Source organism: Culex quinquefasciatus, chromosome 3, assembly GCF_015732765.1.
Source record: "Culex quinquefasciatus strain JHB chromosome 3, VPISU_Cqui_1.0_pri_paternal, whole genome shotgun sequence".
NCBI lineage: Eukaryota > Metazoa > Arthropoda > Insecta > Diptera > Culicidae > Culex > Culex quinquefasciatus.
Window position 1 is genome coordinate 189,212,261 of NC_051863.1, and position 23,817 is coordinate 189,236,077.

The window sequence follows — 23,817 nt, forward strand, 5'->3', positions numbered from 1 at the left end:
AAAAATATTTTTATTTTTTTTAAAATATTTTTTTTTGAAAATCGGGCTTCGTCATGCACACGGAATCGGTTTAACAAGTCTTCACCAAAATTTTGAGCCGATTTGGTCAAGACAATGTTGAGATTTCGTGGCACCCGTTTTTTGAAACTGCTAACTTGAAATTGCTATATGTATCTCGGCAACGATGCAACCAAATATCTTCAAATTTGTTTTGAAAGTAGGTGAAAATGTATATTTTAGTGCCAAGAAAAAATAATTATAAACAAGTTTATGTGTGTGCTCATACTAACCTCTGACTTTTTTTGCCGATATACATGTATGTAACCCCTTAATTATCATGACTTCAAGAGTAAGTCATACCATGTTTAAAAACTAACTTAATCCACGTATGTGGTTGATGCCTTCCTCACTCTTTACCAACATTTGGCGATTCGAAGGAATTGGACAAAAATGTTATCTAGTTTTTCTTAATATCAGCAATAAAAAATGCATAAATATCACTTAAGTGACCAAAACTTTAGACAGGATTGCCAGATTATCAATGTTTTGGGCTCGTTGGACTCGACCTAACCAACGGTGTGTAGGATGATGGATCCGGACATATAATAAATACATTTAAGGGAGATCCGGCTTCAAAAAAGTGCATAAAAATCACTTAAGTGGACATAACCGGATACAGGGTTACCAGATTCTCAATGATTTGGAGTCGTTGGAAAGGTCTTAAGATTAGCTAACCAACGGTGGGTCGGATGATGTATCCAGGCATAGTTTAAATACATTAAGGGAGATTCGGCTTCGGAAAAGTGCATAAAAATCACTTAAGTGGCCATAACTTGAGACAGGGTTGCCAGATTCTCAACGTTTTGGAATCGTTGGAAAGGTCTTTTGATTACCTAACCAACCATGTATAACATGATGGTATTTGAGTCGATTTCCGATCACTTATCTAACATCCGGATAAATACAAAAACATATTTTTATACACCCAAACGGCTGTCGCATGATTGTGATGCATGGCGGCATGAAAGTATATCAGATTCTGCATGAAAACTGTCCTCATGCATTTTTTTTTTGCGATATAGGGGTATGACATTTTTGCCCGTTATCGACAATCATCGACATTACCGACGGCCGATTGATTGTATTGCAAAAAATATCTTTATAGATCGAGGATTGAACCATCAACTTCTTAATTGTTGATCCGACACGCTACCACCAACATATTTATCTCTTTGAAGTGTTGCTCAGGGACGCGCTAGCATTATATGTGTTGGTGAGAACTGCAGATCGCTGATATGTTTACACACGGGCAAAAATAAACTACGGGCTTGCTGCAAAAAATGTTATAAAATGTAACATTTTCTGCAGCAAATCCACTGTTGCAGATATTGATATATATTTTTCCTTTGGGTGTACATAACTTTTGAACTACTTATCGAAACTTAATAAAAATCAATAGGTACGTATGGAACGTATTTGACCAAAATCGGTTCAGCCAGTGGTGAGAAAACTCAGTAAGAATTTTGGTCACATACATACACAGACATTTGTTCAGTTTTTGATTCTGAGTCGATAGGTATACATGAAGGTGGGTCTATGAGCTTTCTGAGAAAAGCTCATTTTTAGAGCAGGATTATATCCTTACCTCAGTGAGGAACGCAAAACATGTCCAATTTAGCGTAGCTAAATTTCTTGTTTGAAAAGGAAAATTAAGAAGACATTAAATTTATAAAAAAATGTCTTAATTTACCGATTTATGAATATTTTGATAGCATTTTTGTATGGACAGCTGCCAAAATTATTGTCATAGAAAAATTACTCAAAAAAATCTGCCCAATCAGAAATGCAACAAATGTCAAAAAATCCTCACATCCCTGTATTGCAACATTCGACACCACCAACCAACCTCGGAAAGGCAGACCATGAGCTAGATTTTCCAAGAGCGAAAAGAAAAACAAGTGACAGAAAACACACACACTGAGCCACCAGAGCCTACTACGACGACGAGCGAGCGAGCCACAAGGAAAACAAATCGATCGATTTTCCAACCACCGCCACTCACACCAGCTCATCACAGTAAGATTGTGGGAACAAGTCGGGGCAGGGAAAAACGAATAAAAGGAAGTTTCCCGAGAGAGCGGGAGAGAGAGAGCGTGAGCGCGCGTAAATAATTCATTTTTCTCGTTTTTCACGAATGGGGTGAGAGCGTGAAATTTCTGCGTGCGTGTGTATTGGTGACGGCGGCCCCCCGCACACGGGGGGTTAGAAAGATGAAAACATTTGCGGCGTGGTGTGCGTGCGAGAGTAAAATTTGAGAGTTTTTCCTCGCCGCGAGGATGTTTTGGTGAGAGTTGGGGTGCTCTCTCGCTTGGTCTCGCACTGGGGGAAAATCTCTATTGCTGTTCTGCCGGTGGTGAGAAAATCGAATCGACGGCACTCGGTTGGACGGGAAAATTTGCCCGATTTTCAGTTTTTCTCTAGCTTTCGTGCCAGACAGTGCGTGCGTGTGTGACGTGAGTTTTTCACGGTTTCGGGCCGTGTCCGGGTGTCCCGTCTAATCGATTGGTGGGGCTTGAGACAGTGAGGCGTTACGCGCGTTACGGTGTTATTATGCAGGATTACCTGGGATTAGGCGTGGATTAAGCTCTGGCGGCCAGTCGACCGGCGGCGCTGAAAAGCCCTTCGAGGAGGAGGCTTTTGAAGGCGGTGGGGGTGAGAAAAACGTCGCGACGCGAGTCGGGAAAGTGTCTGACTCTGCAGGGAGTGAGTGAGACGGCTCCGAGTGAGAGAGAGAGAGTGAGAAGGGGAGAAAGTTTTGTGAAGGATTTTGGGGGAAGTTTTTGTCGCGTGGAATTTCGGAGTTGTGCTGGCAGACTTGAAAAACACAACGTTTGCTCGGGATTGAACATGAGACCTGTAACTAAGCCAAGAGGTCACGTTGACTGCACGTTAAACGAGTGTTGACAAGGTTCCAGCAATGTGATAGCGAAAAGGTGCGACCGGAAAGGTCTCGAATTACCCTGGAAAGCGCCACGTTAAGCGCCAGAGTGATTGATGGAAAATCATAAAAAAGGAGTATTCAGCCAAGTGTAAATATTGTGCAGCGTAGAAATAAAAAAAAAAGAGGGAGAGTGTCGCAGACCGTCGTTAAAGCCGTGTAATCTGCCAACCTCCGACAAACTGTCGTCACGTCGTACGCTACACACATCTACTACTGCCGTAGAGCGTTGATAATAATCTATGGACGACCCCCCCGCCGCACCTTCTTCCAACCTCCGGGGCAGGTGGTTGCCCTCGGGCCTAGGATGCTAGGGTCGTTTCAAAAGTGAGTCTCTCACAACTCGTGTGTGAAGCTATTAGGCGGAAAATTTGCCCACTTCCACCCCGATTCCCCTCCGTCGAATTTTCCTCACGTACATAACCTAAAAGGATCTCGCACACTCCCAAAAAAGCCAAGCGTGTCCCTGCGATTGTGTTGGTGCATAAAACGCTACCCTAGTGTTGATGGTGGTGTTGGTGGTGGTGTAGCGCAGTACGGCAATGTGTTTATTTCATCGTGAAAATTTAGGCCCCAAAAATGTGCAAATGAAAAGATAACAAACCTCGAAAGGTGGCCGTTACGTCGTTGCCGGAATTGCCAATTTTGCGCGTCGGAGGGAAAAATCGGAAAAAAAGGATAACACATTACAGTGCCGCACACACGTAAAATAAATCCACGTGAGTTGGTGGCGGTGAAGGTCGGTCGGGGTTGGTGTCGTCTCAGGCACAGGCAGCGGCAGGTTAAGGATAAATGTCCCGCGGAGTTTGGAGGAGTGGGGAAGGACGACTCGTGCCACGTGAAAAGGTACGTGGATTCCGGATCGCGATGATGAGTGCGGTTCATTGAACTGTGAACTGACATTGGAAATGGGTTTTCAAAGGTTGAATTGGTTGCTTATGAAGTTTTAAGAGCAGTAATTTGTATACATTAGAACCATAAAATTATATTTTTTTTGCTTGATTCCATGCCGTTGCAAGTATTTGTTAAGGTCAATGTCGGGGAGGATTTTATTTATTTTCAGAAACTGACAAACATTTGGTAAAACCAGGAGCACAATCGGAACTGTGAAAAAAAAAATGCTTTTTCCTGCATTTAATTATTCCAATAATTATAGTTAGTAATGCTATGCTATGCTATGAGGCCGCTGCAAATATTTTTTGAAGTTTATGTCCCTCGACTCTGACCAAAATCGAGGGGGGAGCAAAAAATAGAAATGTTAAAAAATTTAAATTACAGCGTCATGAACTATGCAAAATATTGTAACGGTCTATCTATTATAACTAGTTTTAACACGTGTGGGTCCGTTTTGATAAGAAAAATAATACATATTGAAATCATATTTGTTAATCATTTTGCAATGTATTATGGGTAATTCTCCGCCAACTCACACAGCAGTTGCCCCGACCCCTCTTCGATTTGCGTAAAACCTTTTCCTAAGGGGTAACTTTTGTCCCTGATCACGAATCCGAGGTCCGGAGGTCGGAGGGGCGATACGACATTTTTTTTGAACATGCGAAAAAAGATGTGTTTTTCAATAATTTGCAGCCTGAAACGTTGATGAGATAGAAATTTGGTGTCAAAGAAACTATTTTGGAACATGTCATTTTATGGAAAATTTAATGTACTTTTCGAATCTACATTGATCCAGAAGGGTAATTTTTTCATTTAGAACAAAATTTTTCATTTTAAAATATCGTGTTTTTTCTAACTTTGCAGGGTTATTTTTTAGAGTGTAACAATGTTCTACAAAGTTGCAGAGCAGACAATTACAAAAATTTTGATAGACATAGACATAAGGGGTTTGCTCATGAGCATCACGAGTTATCGCGATTTTACGAAAAAAAAGTTTTGAAAGACTTTTCCCGATTTTGTGTGAGTTGGTAGAGAATTACCCTTATATTTTTCTTGCATTATCAATGAATGTAAAAACTGCTTTTAATCAAGTTTTGCCTGAACTTTATTAAAATACTTAAATTTCCTTATTGATGAAATTAAGGAAACAAAAAAACATCTATATTGCACATATTTTATTGATTCTAGTTTTCATGAATCAGAGGTTCAGGACTTGCTTCGCTTTGGAGGTATGTAATTAAATTAATTTTATAAAATCTGAATAAAATTAAAACAGTTGAATCATAAATTCTTGAAAATTTTTATTAGGTTTTATAAACAAATGTTTACATTGACTGTATCCCTTTCACACCTTATGTCAATGTTCATTAGAGTAATCGGGGTACACTCAATGATTACATTTATTTATAGGACCTAATAAAAAAAACTATAATTCAACTGACGGAAATTCTTCAAAATTTCCCAAGATAAATCCAAAACTCCTTTTTCAAATAAATAAATTGTGACAGGGGGTTTTATATTGTATCTAGACCTACTGCTAACATTGAAGAAACTTTTCTGTTAATAGTTTTGCTAAAAGTTTACATATAAAAGTTTATTTTAAACAAGTTTGAGAGTACCGTGAAATTTCCGTGAAATTTAAATGTTTTGTAATTGGCATGCCGCGTAATTTAGATTTTTCTGTTGTGAAAAATCACTAGCTCTAGTATTAATCTATTAGATACAGCATTGTTGAGAAAATCAAATTGAATAGAAGCTTACGATTTTTGAAAATTTTCATATATGTAAAGCGGACACTAAAGCATTTAAATTGAACATACATTTTTTTGAAATTTAGAGGACTTTTTTGTGTTTTTCTGTTAAATTTCTTTAGAAAAAACCTTTGCAATAAAAAAACATGTCACTTTTATGATTATTTCATTCGTTTCGTGCAATTTCGTTCGTATCTAATCTAATCTAAATAAACTTTAGCTTTAAAATGACTCTTAAACAATAAAAATACCCCTACACCCAAAGGAAAAATATATATCAGAATCAGAAACATGTCAGTTATCTGTAGTTCTCACCAACACATATAATGCTGGCGCGTCCTCGAGCAACTTTTCAGAGCAGGGTTACCAGGTCAAAATTTGGAAAATCTGGCAAAGTATCGATTAAAAATCTGGAAAAATCTGGTAGACAAAAATCGTATAATTCTGAATGATGAAGATGAGGAAGAATATGAATTAATTCAAAAGTTTGTAGAATTCAGATGTTTTAACTAATTAAAAGGGCCTGAAAATGTTGAATTTACATTTACTTTAAGCAAAACTCATTCTAAATTTTATGATTTTCAATTAAATTCCTCTCATTTTTATCAGAAAGTTGTTCAAAATGGGCATTAAGTGAAAAATCTGGCAAAATTTGTCAAAAAACAAAACCGACGGTTATGTCGATAATTTGCGGTAACGGACAAAATGGGGCACCGGATTCGAGTGGTACCGTAAAACGGGGTGACTTTGATAGCCGGGGTGACTTTGATAGGTTTGAGATTTTTCCGCAAAATGAAGAATACAAATTAAATACGTACGGAATGGTTTGGAACCATACTGACCATGGTAGAGGAGTACTCAAAGTACATCAAGAAGAACTTTTCATAACATTTTGAAAGGTTTAAAAAAGTTAGTTAACTATTTTCAAAAAAAATTTTGATGAAAGGCATTATTTCAAACTACTCAAAGTGTCATGATTTTCTCAATGAACATTATTTCGAATCGGAAAATGGAATACATTTTAGGATTCTTTGGAAAATTTTCCACTAGGAGAAGGTAAACTAATTTTGTAAATATTAAATAATATGTGTTTTTGAAACATAACTCAAAAAAAAATCCAAAATTAAGGGCAATTTCAGTTGAACAAATTTCATATGAAATGTGAAAACTTGTGATTTGTGCTTCGAATTCAGTTAAAAATGTAATATAAATCGATAATTTTATGAACAATACGAGATTTAACGAATTACAGGCAAAATTTCGACTTTTTAACAACTTTACCTAAAATTTATAAGTATTTTGTTAAAAAGCCTTAAAACTTAGCTAACTTCGTATCAACATAGATTTTTTTCTTGAAAACTATATCATCAACCTTAGTGATGGTTCATTTAACGTAAAAATGACGTTTGAGCACTTATAATCTGATTTTAACAAAAAAAAACTATGACTATCAAAGTCACCCCGGAATTTGAAATGAGAATTTTTAACGTAACTATTTTTCTGAACATTATGAAAAATAACTTTTTCCAGAAATAGTGCATGAACTTTGTGTGGCCTACACCAGTACATGTTTTAAAAATAATAATCTTGAGAAAAACCTTTCCAGTTCGGAAACATTCCAAAAATAAATTGAAATCCTATCAAAGTCACCCCGGTTTACGGTACCTAGAAACAGTGATGGAATAATCATCATCAAAAGATAATCTTTGAATGTTCTTTAAGAGAAAAAAAAAATCCGAAGGGAGCATGCTCTCCTCTCTCGCGCACGAAAGGTTGGTAAAAGGAATCTAAAAAAATCATCGTCTTGATTAGGCCGATGCAAATATTAAAAAAAGTTTTTGTCCCTCGGCCCTGGCCGAGGTCAAGGGGGGGGCAAAAAAATAAAAAAAATATAAAAATTTAAATAACAAGCCATAGTCTTCACATTTAAATGAAAAAACTAACTTAATCCACCTATGTGGTTAGAGCCTTCCTCACTTATTACCAACAATGGCTGATATGAAATTTCATCTCTTTCAGATACAAAAATTTCATCTCTTTTTTAGATCCGGAGTTAAAAAGTACATCAATATCACTTCAGTGTACATATCTCAAGACAGGGTTGCCAGATCTCCAATGTTTTGAACTCTTTGGAAAGGTCTTTTCATAACCTAACCAACGATGGGTCGGATGGTGGATCCGGACATAGTTTACATACATTTGAGTGAGATCCGGAGTTAAAAAGTACATCAATATCACTTAAGTGGCCATATCTCGAGACAGGGTTGCCAGATCTTCAATGTTTTAGGCTCGTTGGAAAAGTCTTTTGATAACCTAACCAACGATAGGTCGGATGATGGACCCGGACATAGTTTACATACATTTAAGTGAGATCCGGCTTCCAAAAAGTAAATCAATATCACTTAAGTGGCCATATCTCGAGACAGGGTTGCCAGATCTTCAATGTTTTAGGCTCGTTGGAAAGGTCTTTTGATAACCTAACCAACGATAGGTCGGATGATGGACCCGGACATAGTTTACATACATTTAAGTGAGATCCGGATATATGTGAAAACACATTTTTATACATAACTATTGAACTACTTATCAAAACTTCAATCTGTATAAAACTCGATCTATGGGACCCTAAACCAAGTCGAATGCAACAGGTTCGGGTCAAATCGGTTCAGCCAGTGCCGAGAAACATGAGCTAGTTTGTTGGTCACATACATACATACACACACACATACACACACATACACACAGACATTTGTTCAGTTTTCGATTCTGAGTCGATATGTATACATGAAGGTGGGTCTACGAAGTTTTGATTCAAAGTTCATTTTTAGAGCAGGATTATAGCCTTACCTCAGTGAGGAAGGCAAAAGGGTTTTAAAATGCATTTTACACTAGTTCAGTTGTTTTGCAATCATTAGTTTTCAAAAAATCTAAGATCTGACAAAAACAAAAATTGTATCGAAAAAAAAGGTTTTGCATCGAAAATTTTCAAAAAATCTTAAGATTTTTTAATAAACCCAAACACGCTAAAAATGATTTTAAATGCAGAAGAATGTATTTTAATTTGATTTCAGCTGATTGCACTTGAATTTTCATTGAAATTTTGAAGTTTATTGTAAAAATATTTTTTTTTGCCCCCTGATTTTTCGGGCCAATTTTAAAGGGGGGGTGACAAAAACTTTTAAAAATATTTGTACCAGCCTTATTCGGCGAAACATCTTTTTCACTACTACATTTGCAAGTGTAACGTCACACGTCGAATAATGAGCAGTCACATTTTGTAGATGGGCAATGTGTCTAAACAAAGTGAAATAAATGATTTTAAGTGGTGCTGACAAGGAAATTCACAAAAAAATCATCAGCAGATTGATTTGCTTGGAGAATTTCAGGAGCGAAAAAAGTTCGCAAGCGAAATTGATTGTTTTGCGAATATTCCGTCCCTCGGTAGAATTGAAAGTTCTCCCATAAGGAATACATAAAAACAAAACTGCTCGAATGGAAGTGTTCCATTGTCATACCCCTAGGGGAATAGCATTTAATTCCAGCGTGCCTCTAATGATGCCATATCAGCACTTTGACATTCAATAGGGATGTGGCGTAACATCGTGCTGCCATCTGTTTTTTTAAAGTTCATAAGTGGAAAAGTGCTGAGTCATCGTCTGAAAATAGACGGCGTCCTATCTCGCCCAATCAGCAAATTGGATGGAGTTAAGAGCGAGTGCTTACCCTGCTAAACATACGTGAATTTGTACTACTGTGATATATGTACTTCCATGCAGATATGAGACAAAATAATGCGATCGCCGTTTGGGTGTACCTTTTTTGTGTAGCTCTCAAGCATATCAACTTAAGATGATAAAAAGTCTCGAAACCGCAATTTCCGTTCTCATGCAATGGTCTGATGGTATAAAAATCAGCCCAACTTCGACACAAAAAGCTCAGTAGTTTGGTTTGCAAAAGTCGCATCATGCGCTCGTACCTTCTCCACATTCTGTTTGTTACTTTGTGGTTCCGAAAAGGGACAGTAGCAGTTGAAAACAACACTCTAGACCAATCTACCAGCAACGGGATCGGCTATGAGATTGTTCAGGAACGCCTGGATCATCTCCAGTATAGGTAGGTTCAAGCGGTTCCTTGGTCGTGACAAATCCTAACCTCAATTATCGCTTAAAGCTTCTTGGAGATGTTCGTCCACGTGAGGGAGCTCGGCGAAACGGTCCTGAACAATCATCGATCGCTCGAGGAGCGTCAGCTGCAGACCAACAACCTGGTCGCACACCACCAGAAGCAGCTGACCGCCCAGGTGGACGACCTGTCCTTTAACATTTCGCTGGTAACCGCCTACTCGAGGCAGGTGTTGAACCTCCAGTCGGTCTGCGCCAACCATGACCTCATTCGGAAGAGCTTGGAGCGGGTGAAACCTGAAGGGGGAAAGAACTCGGCGACTATCGAGTCGTGCAGTTGCGCCGAATCGAAGTCTTCCGGATTGTTCAGGATGAAGGTGCCGAACTCTGCGGGGGTGACGATGAGCGTGTTATGTGAACTTCAGCGTTTCGGAGGTCATTGGTTGGTCATTCAGCAGCGTTTCGATGGGTCGGAGAATTTTACCAGGAGTTGGTCGGAGTATCGGGAGGGTTTGGAGTGGTTGGTGAGGAGTTTTGGCTGGGTTTGGAAGTGGTTCATCGGCTGACGAAGAGTTCCCGCACGAGCTGCTCGTTGAGCTGGAGGACTTTGGTGGGGCTTACAAGTACGCTCGGTACGCGTCGTTTGCAGTGGCTGGAGAAGATCAACAGTACAAGTTGTTGAACGTTGGTGGGTTTGCTGGAACTGCGGGTGATTCGATGGAGAAGCACAAGGGAATGAAGTTTACGACGATCGATAGGGATTACGATACCAATCCTAAGAATTGTGCGGAAATTACGAAAGGTGCTTGGTGGTTCCATAATTGTCATGAGAGGTATGTGGAAGTGGATAGTTCCAAAGCTTTATGGTAAAGTGTTTCCTTTTTTTAGCCATCTTAATGGACAACATTTGGACGAAAAGAACTGGAACGCAATCAACTGGAACAGTGGTTGGGGAAGCCAAGGATTGAAGTTTACGAGACTGATGATTCGAAGAAAGTAGATTCTAGAGATGTTTGTTCATCAACTGGATGTTTCCAATTTCTCACGATTTTCAAACCAAACAAACCAACGGAAGTACCTCCATATGTGGTCACCAACCCACCAACTCATTTCACCAAGCCATCGTTAGAAGATGTCTTCGGTATCAGATGAGGCCAGTGTGTGGTCAGTAAATTACCTAACAAATTATTCATCCTGAACTCTCCTTGCCTTGTGTGCACCCCTACGGACAATAACATGATCCGTGACATCATCCTCAGGCAATCTCGTCGAGCCTATATTTGGCACCGGGCGAGTGTGTTTAGATTGAATTCGTTGTCCCCGCTCGATGGACACGCAAAGGTTGGACCTACCCAGAAGGGTTTGCCACTAAGGGAGAATGTTTTACATTCCCCTCCCTAACAAATTCGAGAGACACGAAAAAAGGATGTCTTCACACATTCGACCCTTCGTGGTCGATTGACAATCAAACCAACTTAAAATACATTCAGAAACAAGACTCTGAGAAGTTTTGACCATTGGTTGTATGACAAGTGGCAAAAATACACTGTGACTATGTTTTTAACCACCCCAATCTTTTGTTTTATTTGACCTTTCAGCGCTGAAAAGGATGGAAAAGTGGTTTTGACCTTCTAACCTATAGTCCTTTGTCCGTTGTCTTCGCATGTACGTATAGGACGAGAGTGAAGTGCACGTGTGGCATGAAAACCAAACGGAGCGTTTGTTTCTTGTTCAAACACGTCGGCCAAAGCTGATTTCTGTGTTCTCCGAAGCTCAAGTGCTTGCAGGGATTTTGGTTCTGCGATGAAACACTGTTTCAACGCAAGCTTGTTCGTTGCTAACCCAACTCAACACGAACCAACTGCCACGAAAGGGGTTGAACTGGTCGGGGAGACTCACCACCCGGTAATCTAATTAGAAAGGATAAGTTAATAAGATTTTCCCACACACGCACACACTTGAACATACTTATTGGGAAAAAGTTGAGTGGTTGTTCAAGTCGCCCCAAGGAAACAGGGCCAACTAGCGAACTATAGTGCGCTGTACTAACTTGGAGCAAAGAGTAACAGGGCAGACTTCATCGAGTGCAAGTAATTTAATTAGCATTTTCAGGGCCACTACCAGCACTGGAAAAGGGCAGACCATCTCGAACATACTGTTGAAAGGGGGGTCAACATTTCAAAAGAGCAGATTGGAGACCTTTACTTTTGTGAAACGTTCAATCCCATTTAAAATGTTTCTCGCTTCTACCACCATAAGTGCGGTAATGAATCTCGACTGGAAATAAAATACTCCTGGGCTTCTCAGCTCTAACACCGTGTACAGGCTCACGAGTGTGAAGGATATTGTTACCGTCAGATTGTAAACCACTTGCAGGAGGAGTTCATGGGAAAGAGTGGCGAGTTGCGTTGGTATGTGTGTTTGTTGTACGAACAAACACTTTCCAAACTAGAGAAGGAAACTTTTGTGATTGGAAACTTTTGTTTCGTGCTAAATTTTGAATTTGCTTAGCAAAACTTGTTTCAGCGGTTACACGAAACTTTACAATTGAAGATTTGTTTCGGTGCAACTTTTGCTTCTGGATCCAGTGAGTTGCAGAATAACAATTTGAAATCCAAGCAGCACCGATTTTTTATTTTTGTCTAAAAGCGCTTAAGAGGCAGTATTTGTAGATTCTGCTCGGTTTGTTCTAGAGGTCGTATCGAGGTGCTCCGATTTGGATGAAACTTTCAGCGTTTGTTTGTCTATGCATGAGATGAACTCATGCCAAATATGAGCTCTCTACGGCAAAGGAAGTGGGGTAAAACGGGCATTGAAGTTTGAGGTCCAAAACACATGAAAAATCTTAAAATTGCTCGCATTTCCGTAAAACTTCATCAATTCCAACTCTCTTAGATGCATTCAAATGGTCTTTCGAAGCCCTTCAAAATGTGCTTTAGACATCCAGGATTGGTTTAACTTTTTCTCATAGCTTTTGCAAATTACTGTTAAAAGTGGATTTTTTTAAAACCTTAATATCTTTTTGCAACAGCCTCCAACACCCATACTTCCATAGGTCAAAAGATAGGTAATTTCATGGACTATAAGCCTACGGTATCAACTTTTTGGCCAATCGCAGTTTTTCTCATAGTTTTACGATTTTTCTAAAACAAACATTTTACAACGTTAGTTTTTGCCCTGTAGGCCAAGAAGACGGCACTTTTTGGTCTCAATTTTGTCATACTCGGAATCCTCGGTCAATTTCACGTAAGTTAGAAGTATTGGAGTTGTAATTTTGATTTAAAAAATATTTAAATAAAACATTTTTGAAAAAAGAAATAGATCTTATTTACCCTATGATCAATACGTCAAATGCTGTATGAAGTAGGCGAAAACTTGTTTACCCCTAATCCGACAAAATTCTATATAATATTTTGATTAATTCTAAATGCCATTTTTTCCAATCAAATTCAAAATTCCAACACCTCAATCTAATGTAAAATTTTCTGAGGATTCCGAATATGTCAAAATTGAGACCAAAAAGTGCCGCTATGGAGGCCTACAGAGCAAAAACTAACGTTGTAAAATGTTTGTTCTAGAAAAATCGAAAAACTATGAGAAAAACTGCGATTGGCCAAAAAGTTAATACCGTAGGCTTATAGTCCATAAAATTCCCTAACTTTTGACCTATGGGAGTATGGGTGTTGGAGGCTGTTGCCAAAAGTTATTAAGGTTTTAAAAAAATCCACTTTTAACAGTAATTTGCAAAAGCTATGAGAAAAAGTTAAACCAATCCTGGATGTCTAAAGCACATTTTGAAGGGCTTCGAAAGACCATTTGAATGCATCTAAGAAAGTTGGAATTGATGAAGTTTTACGGAAATGCGAGCAATTTTAAGATTTTTCATGTGTTTTGGACCTCAAACTTCAATGCCCGTTTTACCCCACTTCCCTTTGCCGTAGAGGGCTCATATTTGGCATGAGTTCATCTCATGCATAGACAAACAAACGCTGAAAGTTTCATCCAAATCGGAGCACCTCGATACGACCTGTTTCACATCGGTGAAAAACTCGCTCTTAAGGTGAAGCCGTTGATCATTTTCGAAGAAAATTGATCATCACTATAAAATATTCTGTATTAAATTCAATTTAACGAATTTCAGCACCAAAAGGAATCAGCATGTGCCGGTTGTTGCCTTCTTGAAGCCACTGAAAGAATTATTGATCTAAACCAATTGTGCTTCAAAATTTATAAAATTTTGTGGCACAGTCATTGACGTCCTAGTTGGCAATCATTGATTAATGACGATTTCCATAACTTTACAAAGAATGGGATAATCGTTACCAAAAGGAATCAGCATGTGTAGGGCCCTATTCTAAACAACTTGTTAAAAGAATTTTGTCAAAATATTGAAAGCGACGCAAAATTTATATCTTTGAACGAAAAATCATGACAATGATGGAAGTCTTCACGTTAATATATTTTTAATTTGAAAATAGTTTCATTTAGAAGCATTCTATGCTGAGCAACTTATGCATAGCATTTTCTCAGTTTTTCACTACCAAATCAACTTTTATGGAGGACTCTGAATGGAAGGTGCTGCTTTTTTTTAGATGGTCGATAACACTTTTTCTAACTTCAGTTCAATGCTAATGTATTGCAATATTTTGATAAGCTGAAAATTAGACAAGAATTAGCTTATTCCTTCTTTTTTTTTTTTAAATTTGTCATAAACACGTTGCCAATTGTTCGAGGATTGTCATATTTAAATTTAATTGTTTTCTGACAATAACTGGTTGACAGTTGCAAAGCTTTTTTCATTCATATAACATTTAAAAATTTACATTATTTTCTCGGGTTGTGAATTTTCAATTTCAATTACACCTGGGATATTGCTGAAATTGTCATAAAATTGTCCGGGGAACACGATGGTGATACAATAAAACAAATAAAAATATAAGGAATTGGTCGAAACTGAATTTTAATACTTAAAACGGTAAAATTCGATTCCCGCCTTATCCACTGAGCTTCTATCGGATGGTGAAGTAAAACGTCGGTCCCGGTTTCTCCTGTCTCGTCAGAGGCGCTGGAGCAGAAATCCCACGTTAGAGGAAGGCCATGCCCCGGGGGGCGTAGTGCCAATAGTTTCCTTTAAAGGTTAAAATTTTTATTTTTATCAAATTCCTTGGACAATTTTCTATAAAATGCAACCTGTAGAAAGTCTTTTGCTCATATAGTTGCAAAGTTATGATAAAAAAAGGTTTTTTAGAAAATCGTCAAAAAAGAGGGCGGTGCCAAAAATAGAGGGATGGTCCAATCAGCACCAAACTTGAGATTTCTGTTAACTATCGATAGATGAACGTTCCCTCCAACACGGAAAAAAAAGTGTTCCGGAAATCATGCAAATCGTACCATGAAATCGTGAATAACGCGATTTTTGCTTTACGAATTTTTGAACTATGCATATTGGGCACGAATTATCCAGGAATCGTGAATAAATATGCATGACTTTCCATGGCCGATTTCACTCGTAAACGTGAATAATGTTCATGATTTCATGAAATAGATGCATGTAGTCGTGAAAAATATTCACGAATTTATGAATAAAAATTCATGATTACGGTCGAAAAAATATACATCGTGAATAAAAATTCATGATTTCATGCATAAAATTCATGAAATCATGAATTTTTATGCATGAATTCGTGCACAGAATTCATGAGTTCTGGAATATTTTTTATGATTTATTTTTGAAGGCGTAAAAAAAATCGTGAAATCATGCATAAACTTCATGAAATCATGCATAAATTTCATGAATTCTTAAGTTTGGTCCGAATCGGTGAAGGTCGAGTCCAAAAGTATACTCAGTTGACCTGGAATGACCCATTTATAACATTTGTCATTATTTGCTCTAGATGCCGGTATCTAAGGAGAAATGATAAAATATTTAAAAAAATCAAATTTACTAACATAAATATACGTAAATATAATACTCATGCATTTTTTCAATAAAATATATAGAAATGGGTAGCAATTTTTTTTTAAAGTTAAGAATAAGCCAAATAAATGCTGAAATATACAAAAACAATATTGACGATGCATAAAATTTCTATCGAAATTTAGTATTCATCTATTTCACTTTTTTCACAATCAAATCAAAATTCTGTAATATAAAAGGAGGCTTTATGCGATACGATGTGAGCAAAATTTTACTTAACCCAGTGAAAATGTCCAGTGAATTGAGTGGATATAACCACATTCACCTCAAATGTCATACAGGGCTTATGAAAAATGCAGTTATTTCTTACGTTGTCAACTTTCATGTATTCGGCCTGTTTAAAAAAAAATGTATTTTTACCTGAAAAATCAGTCAATTCCAAATTAGAATGACCACTTCAGATCAATATTATGGCAGTTTTGCTTAGGCAGATTTATAAAAAATATTAGCGTACCCAATTCTGCGACCTTCTGGATTTGAAATTTTATTTGTTATTATTTCTGCATCAATGTATAATGACATTTTTCCAATTAAATTTTTAAATAAAGAAAATGAAAAACAAAATAATTGTCAATATTTTTTTACAAATCTCTATTGTTTTAGATCTTTTAAGATGTTTGTTCACAAGTTTAAAATATTTAAATATACATAAAATTGGTTTGAAAAGTAATTCTGGGCAAACAACTTGAGTAAGTTCTCTGACATTCTTGATACTGGTTTTATAAAAAATTATGAATTTGAAAAATAATCCTTAAGTTATGTGCCTCAAAAATTGCAGAACATTGATGTTGAGTTGTAAAGATAGGTCAAATTTCATCAAAGAATTATTTCAATTACCTGGAATTAAATTTTCGTTTTCGTAAAAAAATCAACTTGTTCCCACTTTCCTTCTCTCTTTTTCAACGTGCCGTGAAAACAGCGCCACATCAAATTTTCCACTTTTTTCCTGCTCACGAGGGACCAGCAAACCCTGCCTGCATCCGGTAACCACCGGGGAGACTTTGCCTAAGCTTCCGCTCAGCAGCCGGAAACGCGTCCAACTTTTGTGGAGTTGTGTGCGATGTGGCTTTTCGTTTTTTTTAATTTCATTTTGTCGATTTGCTTTGTTTGTGTTGCCTTACTTTTTGAAGTTTTTTTCTTTTCATTTCATTACTGTAGGCGCATTTATTTCTCATTCTAATGCTAAAGGTTTAATTTCCCGGAAGTCACACAACCAGGGTGGACGACAATTTTTTTGCTAGGTGGTGCGAATCCGCGAAAAAATATTGCGATTTTGTAGAGCTGCGAAATAACAAATAAAAAAAAAATGATTCTCCAGTCAGTTTATTCCGCATTCCGGTGAATTGCGACTGTTTACGCACGAGAGACAGTTGTTTATGGTCGAATGCGGACGGGATTCGTTTCAATAATTTTGATTCCTCTACCCTAGCCATTGGCACTCTATTTGAAGGTTGCGCAGGTGCTAATGTGGTGAGCAATGAAAAAGTCGTTTGCAGCATTGTTTTAAAATTTTTATTAGATTAGTACAAATTAAGTTTAAGGTTCATTCACAAATAAATCAATTTAGATATAATAACTAATAATCCCTAATTTATGATCAGTCACACTTTGGCATGATGATCGTGTACCTTATTTCTGTCGCTGTACTAGCAGTTTTTAGTCCCGGAACAATCGTTGAAAGTGTCTGTCAAATTGGTGATTGCTCACTTCCGACCATGTCAAACTGTTCGCAGTTTGGTAAAATTTCAACTCATCACTTTGTTGCACGGCAACCACCGCGATCAACAATTGACGATCCAGACCATTTGTTCAACATGTTATACAACCCGTTTGAAAACGACTGTTTATATCTCAGAGTAGATGCACTGAATAACAATTACTTGAATAACAAGTTTGCCCTGATTTTGGAGTGCGCATATCATCACAGTAGAATATCGGCAGTGAACTTTGAAGTGACCTTCCAGCAATCCAACGGTGCAAGATCTCTGCAATGTATCAGCCGTAACGCCACATCGATGCAACTGGGAGTAAAGTGCGGAATATTTGCAAATGAACAATTAAGATTGACTTTCTCGAACGACCAGCTGCTGATGGAGGACTTGTCTAGCAAAGTTCCTGAAGGAACGTCGTTGCTGTTGAGCAAAACAGACTATCAGCGAAACAAGCAATGTGTTTGTCAGAACTTAACACTGTTCTGGATTAAAAAACAACCGTGTTTTTTCAAAAATCTTTAAAAATTACGATGTCAAATATTTTCATTAAAAATTGATTTTGATATTTTCATTAAAATTACAAACAAATAAATGATTAAAGATGGTTTTACAGTGCAAACTTTTATTTGGTTGCCGAAAAAACTCAAAACTGTCTGCTTTAAAGCTCTCAATCACTTCGTCATCAGCTCAAATTCATACGATTTTTCATTTATGATTGTTTGCCATCAAAAAATATTTTCGAACAATAGGGGAAGGTGGGGCAAGAGCAACAATCGCTCGTATGGCCGTAATTTTTATACTTTTGATTATTACCAGTATGAGGAATTGTTGCTAGCAATGCAATACCCGGGCAGACGGTAATAACAAAATTCATGCCATTTCAATAACAAATTCTGTTAAAATAACAAAAAGTGTTATGGAATCTTCCTGAAAAATCCATTTCTGCATAATGGTTTAATAACGGTTTATGTTATCATAACAAAATTTGTTATTGGCCTGGTATTGGTTGAAAGCCAAAACAACTTTGGAATAACATTTTTTGTTATGGAAGAATAACTCCAACTGTTATTGGGATGATCGGATTAGTTGTTAAAATAACAAAAAATAATAACAAAGATTTGTTCGAAGAATAACTAAAATGTTATTAGTCTGTTATTACAATAACATTCTAATAACAAAAAATCATAACGACGAATAACAAATCTTGTTATAAATAACGTAAAATGTTATTGGCCTAGTATTTTCAAATATCAAAAAATGTTATTCCCAAGTTATTTCCGTCTGCTCGGGTAAGCTGATTCTACTACCACATAACTGCCAAAACATCGTAAACGCCACGGGGCATAAGATTGAATGAAGTTTTTTTCAAAACCTTTGTTTTCTTATAATATTTGGACAGTACAAAATAAGGCTTAGGGTTCGTTTTAAGGCTCATTTTATCAAAATGCTATTTTTCCTAGATCTGTCCCCACCATAGACTTGCACCTATTATAAAGTATGATTTAACTTTTCGTTAGTTTTGTTGAGAGCTTTTAAAAAATCTTGTTCAGGTGGGGCAAGTGCACCATATGGATTTTTAGTATGGAAAAAATTACGAATTGCTGTAACAAAATATTTTATTAGGAAATAAATACATAAAAGTACCTAAAACTGACATACAGTTGATAAAAAAAAATCGACTTCACAAAAAATAGTGATATTATGAAAATTTATTATTTATCATCCAAGTAATAATTTTTTTCGTAAAAACGATCAAATTTATATTAAAATATTATTATTTAATCAAAAAATGAAAGAAACATTTCAAATACATTCTTATCTGGAGTATCTAAGTGATAACAGTTCAATTGTTAGTAAATTAACATGTTGTTTCATGCCTTGTTCCTCTTGCCCCTCTAGTTGAGTAGAACGTACGGAAAATCATTTTCATCAAAGTCTTGGTCAAGACATAAAATAAGATGATTATAAAAAAAATCCGACAGATTTTTCAACGTTTTTAGTGGGTTTTAACGAGCATTTCCTTAGCTTGTTTCACTTGCCCCACTTTCCCCTAATTTGTTCGAGAAAAAAATCTTCAGTATGGCATGTAGGTCCCGGAAAACTGATGAATTAAAAACTCGCATTTACACATCAGGTAACTTTTAATAAAAAATAACTAAAACGAGATTTTTAGTGTTATATTTTGTGTTTCGATTTATGTAGAAATGTCAATATCTATGGGTAATTCTCTACCAACTCACACGAAATCGAGAAAAGTTGCTCCAACCCCTTTTTGATTTGCGTGAAACTTTGTCCTAAGGGGTAACTTTTGTCCCTGATCACTAGGGTTAGTGAAATTTCACGATTTCGCGGAAAGCGTGAAATCCGTGAAATTTGGCTTTTTCCGTGAAATCCCGTGAAATTTTATGTTTGTGTGAAATTGTTACCATTTTTCTCAAAATGATTTATCAAACTCAAATAAGAGTAAAATTGATCTTATTGAATGCTGTAGAATTAAGCGAGCGAATACCCTTGTTTAATTACTAACATAGGGTTAGTGATTTTGACGATTTCGTGGACGGCGTGGAATTCGTGAAATCCCGAACAGACGGTAATAACTAAATTCATGACATTTCAATAACAAATACTGTTTAAATAACAAAAAGTGTTATGGAATATTCTTGCAAAATCCATTTTTGTATAAGAGTTCATAACAAAATTGTTACTGGCCTGATATTGATTGAAAGCCAGAACAACTTGGGAATATCATTTTTTGGAAGAATACCTCCAGCTGTTATTGAGATGATCGGATTAGTTATTAAAATAATAAATAATAACGAAGATTTGTTCGAAGAATAATTTAATATGTTATTTGTCTGTTATTTCAATAACAATCCAATAATAAAAAAAAATCATAACGGCGAATAACAAATCTTGTTAAAAATAACATAAAATGTTATTGGCCTAGTATTTTCAAATATCAAAAAATGTTATTCTCAAGTTATTACCGGCTCGGGTTTTCTCAAATCATTTTTTTCTTCAAAATAGCGAAATAATAAATATTTCATCCATACAGACTATTTAAGTAAATTTTATTTATTTACAATTGAAAAGCTTGATATGAACCATTTGAAGAATTTTTCAGTTTTTTTAGAATATAAGTTTATCTGTTTTATTTTATAGGTATAGCTTCATAAGAAATTAAAGAATCAAGCTTTGTTTTATTCAAATTAAGATGAAGGGTATTTTTTATCGTTGAAATCAACTTTGAATAAAATTCAGATTTTTCTGAGTCCTGTTTTATTTAAACGATATTTGATTATTTGGGTGGATGATTCCCTTATAAGTTAAGCAATACTATTTTTTATTTTCATTTTGAATAAAAATTAGATTTCATTACAAATATATCAATCTTGCTTAATTTTTAAAAATATAAATTTGGAATATGGTGACGAAAACCTTTAAAAATATTGTAATGTGCTCAATGTCGCAAAAAATACAAATTATTAAATCCATTTTGGCTAAACAAGATTGTTAAATCTTGCTTTGACAAGAAATTCAATAAAATGAAGCAAATCAGCGAAAACTTTTTAGCTCTATTAGTCGAATATTAAAATAAAAAGCAGTTTATAGCACGCCAGCTTGTCGAACTTCCTGATGGTAAGTGAGATGGCTTAAGCGCCACTCCTGAGGGAGACCATCCACCTGTTTTCAGTTTGCCCAGCTATTGAGACCTCCAGAGGGGGTTCAGTTTATCCCGGAACGGGGGAAAGGAAGTTCACTGACGGCAGAAAAACAAAGCGAGAACATTACCGAACAATTACCCAATGAGAAAATCCAAGAAAAGATATCCACTTGAACTCAGAACTTCCCGCAGCTAGTCATCACCCTTGGCCCTTCCAGTTTCCCAGTTTGTCCAAGAGCCGGAAAAGACGCAATGGTTGCCCGGTGGGAGAAAGGAGCCCAACCTCTCCAGTAAAAAAATAGAATAAAATAGAAAATAGAGTAAAAACTACATTTATTTACGATCGCGAACTAATCATGAGTTTATTTTTGGACCATCCTAAGGATCAGTCCGTAGCTAGAGTTTGGTTGGTGTCTAGACTAAAGTCGACATTGGTGTTGATGTTGAGTGTTTATTTTACAGAAGTGTGTGGTACATTTGTGTTGGTGTTTGAACGTTCATTCATTGTTTTGTGCACATTTTCGGTTTTTGCCGGCGGTCCTCCCCTCTTCCTTTCCCTGTTAGCCTGGTATCTGTCGTGTGTTTCGGGTTTCTACTTTGTGCTTATGTTTTGCGCTCTATGTTGGTGTATGCGTTTAAGTCAAGGGGTGCTCAGACGGGACGGTTTTGGGCACGTCAAAGGACGTGTAATCGGCCTCGCACCTGGGGGCTTTAGGTTGGGGCAAGTGGGCCATGGACTTATCACTTTAATCAAACATGCGTTCTACTCACGTCCCTTTTGAGTGCGTTGATCACGTGGCCGCCGAAACTCGACGGTCTGCTGCTGTTGCTGTTACCTGGTGCTCTCCTGCTGCTCTGGTCGCGGTGGTTTCACCTACCGGATCTCGAACGCCGCCAGCGAATGCTGAAACGACTACTCCTGCTGCTGTTGATGTTGCTGCTGTTCAACGTGAATTCACGCCGAACCCTATCGTGGCCGCCACTCGAAGGCGGGCCGCTGCTCGGACCTCCGCGAGGTCGCGCGGATACTGACGCACGTGCTCGGTTGCTGTTGCGCTGCTCAACGTGGTTTCACGCCGAACCTATCGTGGCCGCCACTCGTAAGCGGGTCGCTGCTCGGACCTCCGCGAGGTCGCGCGGATACTGACGCACGTGCTCGGTTGCTGTTGCGCTGCTCAACGTGGTTTCACGCCGAACCTATCGTGGCCGCCACTCGTAAGCGGGTCGCTGCTGGGACCTCCGCGAGGTCGCGCTGATACTGACGCACGTGCTCGGTTGCTGTTGCGCGTGGCCGATGCGGTGGACGCAGACGGTTGACGGTTGCTGTCGTCCTTCTCCGGCGGAAGCCGGTCAGTTCCGGAACCACGTGTGGTGACGGACGCGGTTCGTCCGGCGTAGCGTTGCCGGGCCTGGGCTGGTGATGTCCTGGGTCGATCCAGGGGCGTTTCGCAGCGTGACGGCGAGTGGATTGGGCCTGTAGCGTGGCCTACACTTGGGGAAAGAACGCACTGAGCACTGGCACATGGAGGTAGCACAATACCTTACCGAAACACCTGTTTTTCCAACGCGAGCACACTACTGCCGCCACACGAAAACGGCCCTAAGCTTCTAGCTATCTAAACACAGGGAAAGGACACAAACTTCAACTTAAAACAACCCAAAGACAAACTCACGAATCAAATTACCTAACTAGAAAGATCACGACGCGCACTAGAAAAAAGGACACCTGTAGCCTCCTTCGCGGAACTGGATAAAGTGAGCCGCTGGGGTTTCAAGTCAGAACGCCGCGGTGTGGAGAAAGCCTGAGCCCGGAAATCGCTTAACTCCTCGCGAAGAGAAATTGAGCGATTTAACTCAAATTCCAATTCATCTCATACCTTCGGCGTAGGACAATCGTTCGAAACCCTCGCCCGTTTCACCCCGAACAGCTAGTTCGTCTTCCCTGAAACCGCGAGTTTGCGAATTCCCTCGGAAGATCTTAGCAGGTTGAACTCCCCGAATCCGGTTGATGACCCCACCTCAAGGCAGAGTTTATGCCACTCGGCCACCAAGATGATCGACAAGCTGTAGTGTATCTCTGGAGAACGTTGGATCTCATTTAAATTCAAATCTGAGAAACTGTATGTCAGTTTCTCATTGCCTACCTCGTGGCGTTATTAAGGTGAAATTCCAAAACAACAGAAAAATGGCGGAAAAGGCTGCCGTCACTGCCCCTTAATTCTCATTAATGATTGGTTGTTTTACCTTAGACCCCAGCAACGAAAAATTTCCACTGCTAGAAAATCGACTCTAGACTCACTATTTTGCCACCTACCTTTTCCAAACGTTATCACCAACCAAGTATGACCATGATTTACCTTCCTCACTAAGTTTGGCTCCAAATTTTGTCCAAAACTTCCAAAACTCAGTCTAAATTAGAGTCACTAAAAAATTGCACCACGGTTTCTTCTTTTTCCCGAAAAATATACTTCTTCTTCTCAAATCTGAGCCCCACTTTATTTTATATTTTTCTGCCTATCTCTCTGGGCGGATCGGTCTGGTATCACTAAGCACATCTTTTATGGTAAAACTTTCCGAAACACTGGTTTTGACGAGCCAAAAAAGTACAATTTTATCACAATTTGCTGACTTTACCAGAACCCGAGCAACCGACCGAAAATATTATCTTTGTATTTGTCTTTATCTGTACGCATCGTACAC

The 23,817-nt window shown here is 37.9% G+C and overlaps 1 protein-coding gene and 1 pseudogene across 1 annotated transcript in view; both read left to right on the forward strand.

The window, feature by feature from the left end:
• The first annotated feature begins 2,485 nt into the window (after positions 1–2,485).
• LOC6034096 (transcription factor SPT20 homolog) overlaps positions 2,486–23,817 on the forward strand; it is a 197,911-nt gene continuing 176,579 nt past the window's right edge. Inside the window, exon 1 of the mRNA XM_038265432.1 lies at positions 2,486–3,844. The gene's annotated coding sequence lies outside the window, so the exon portion shown is untranslated. The remainder of the gene's footprint in view (positions 3,845–23,817) is intronic.
• On the forward strand, positions 9,548–11,337 carry LOC6049695 (annotated as a pseudogene).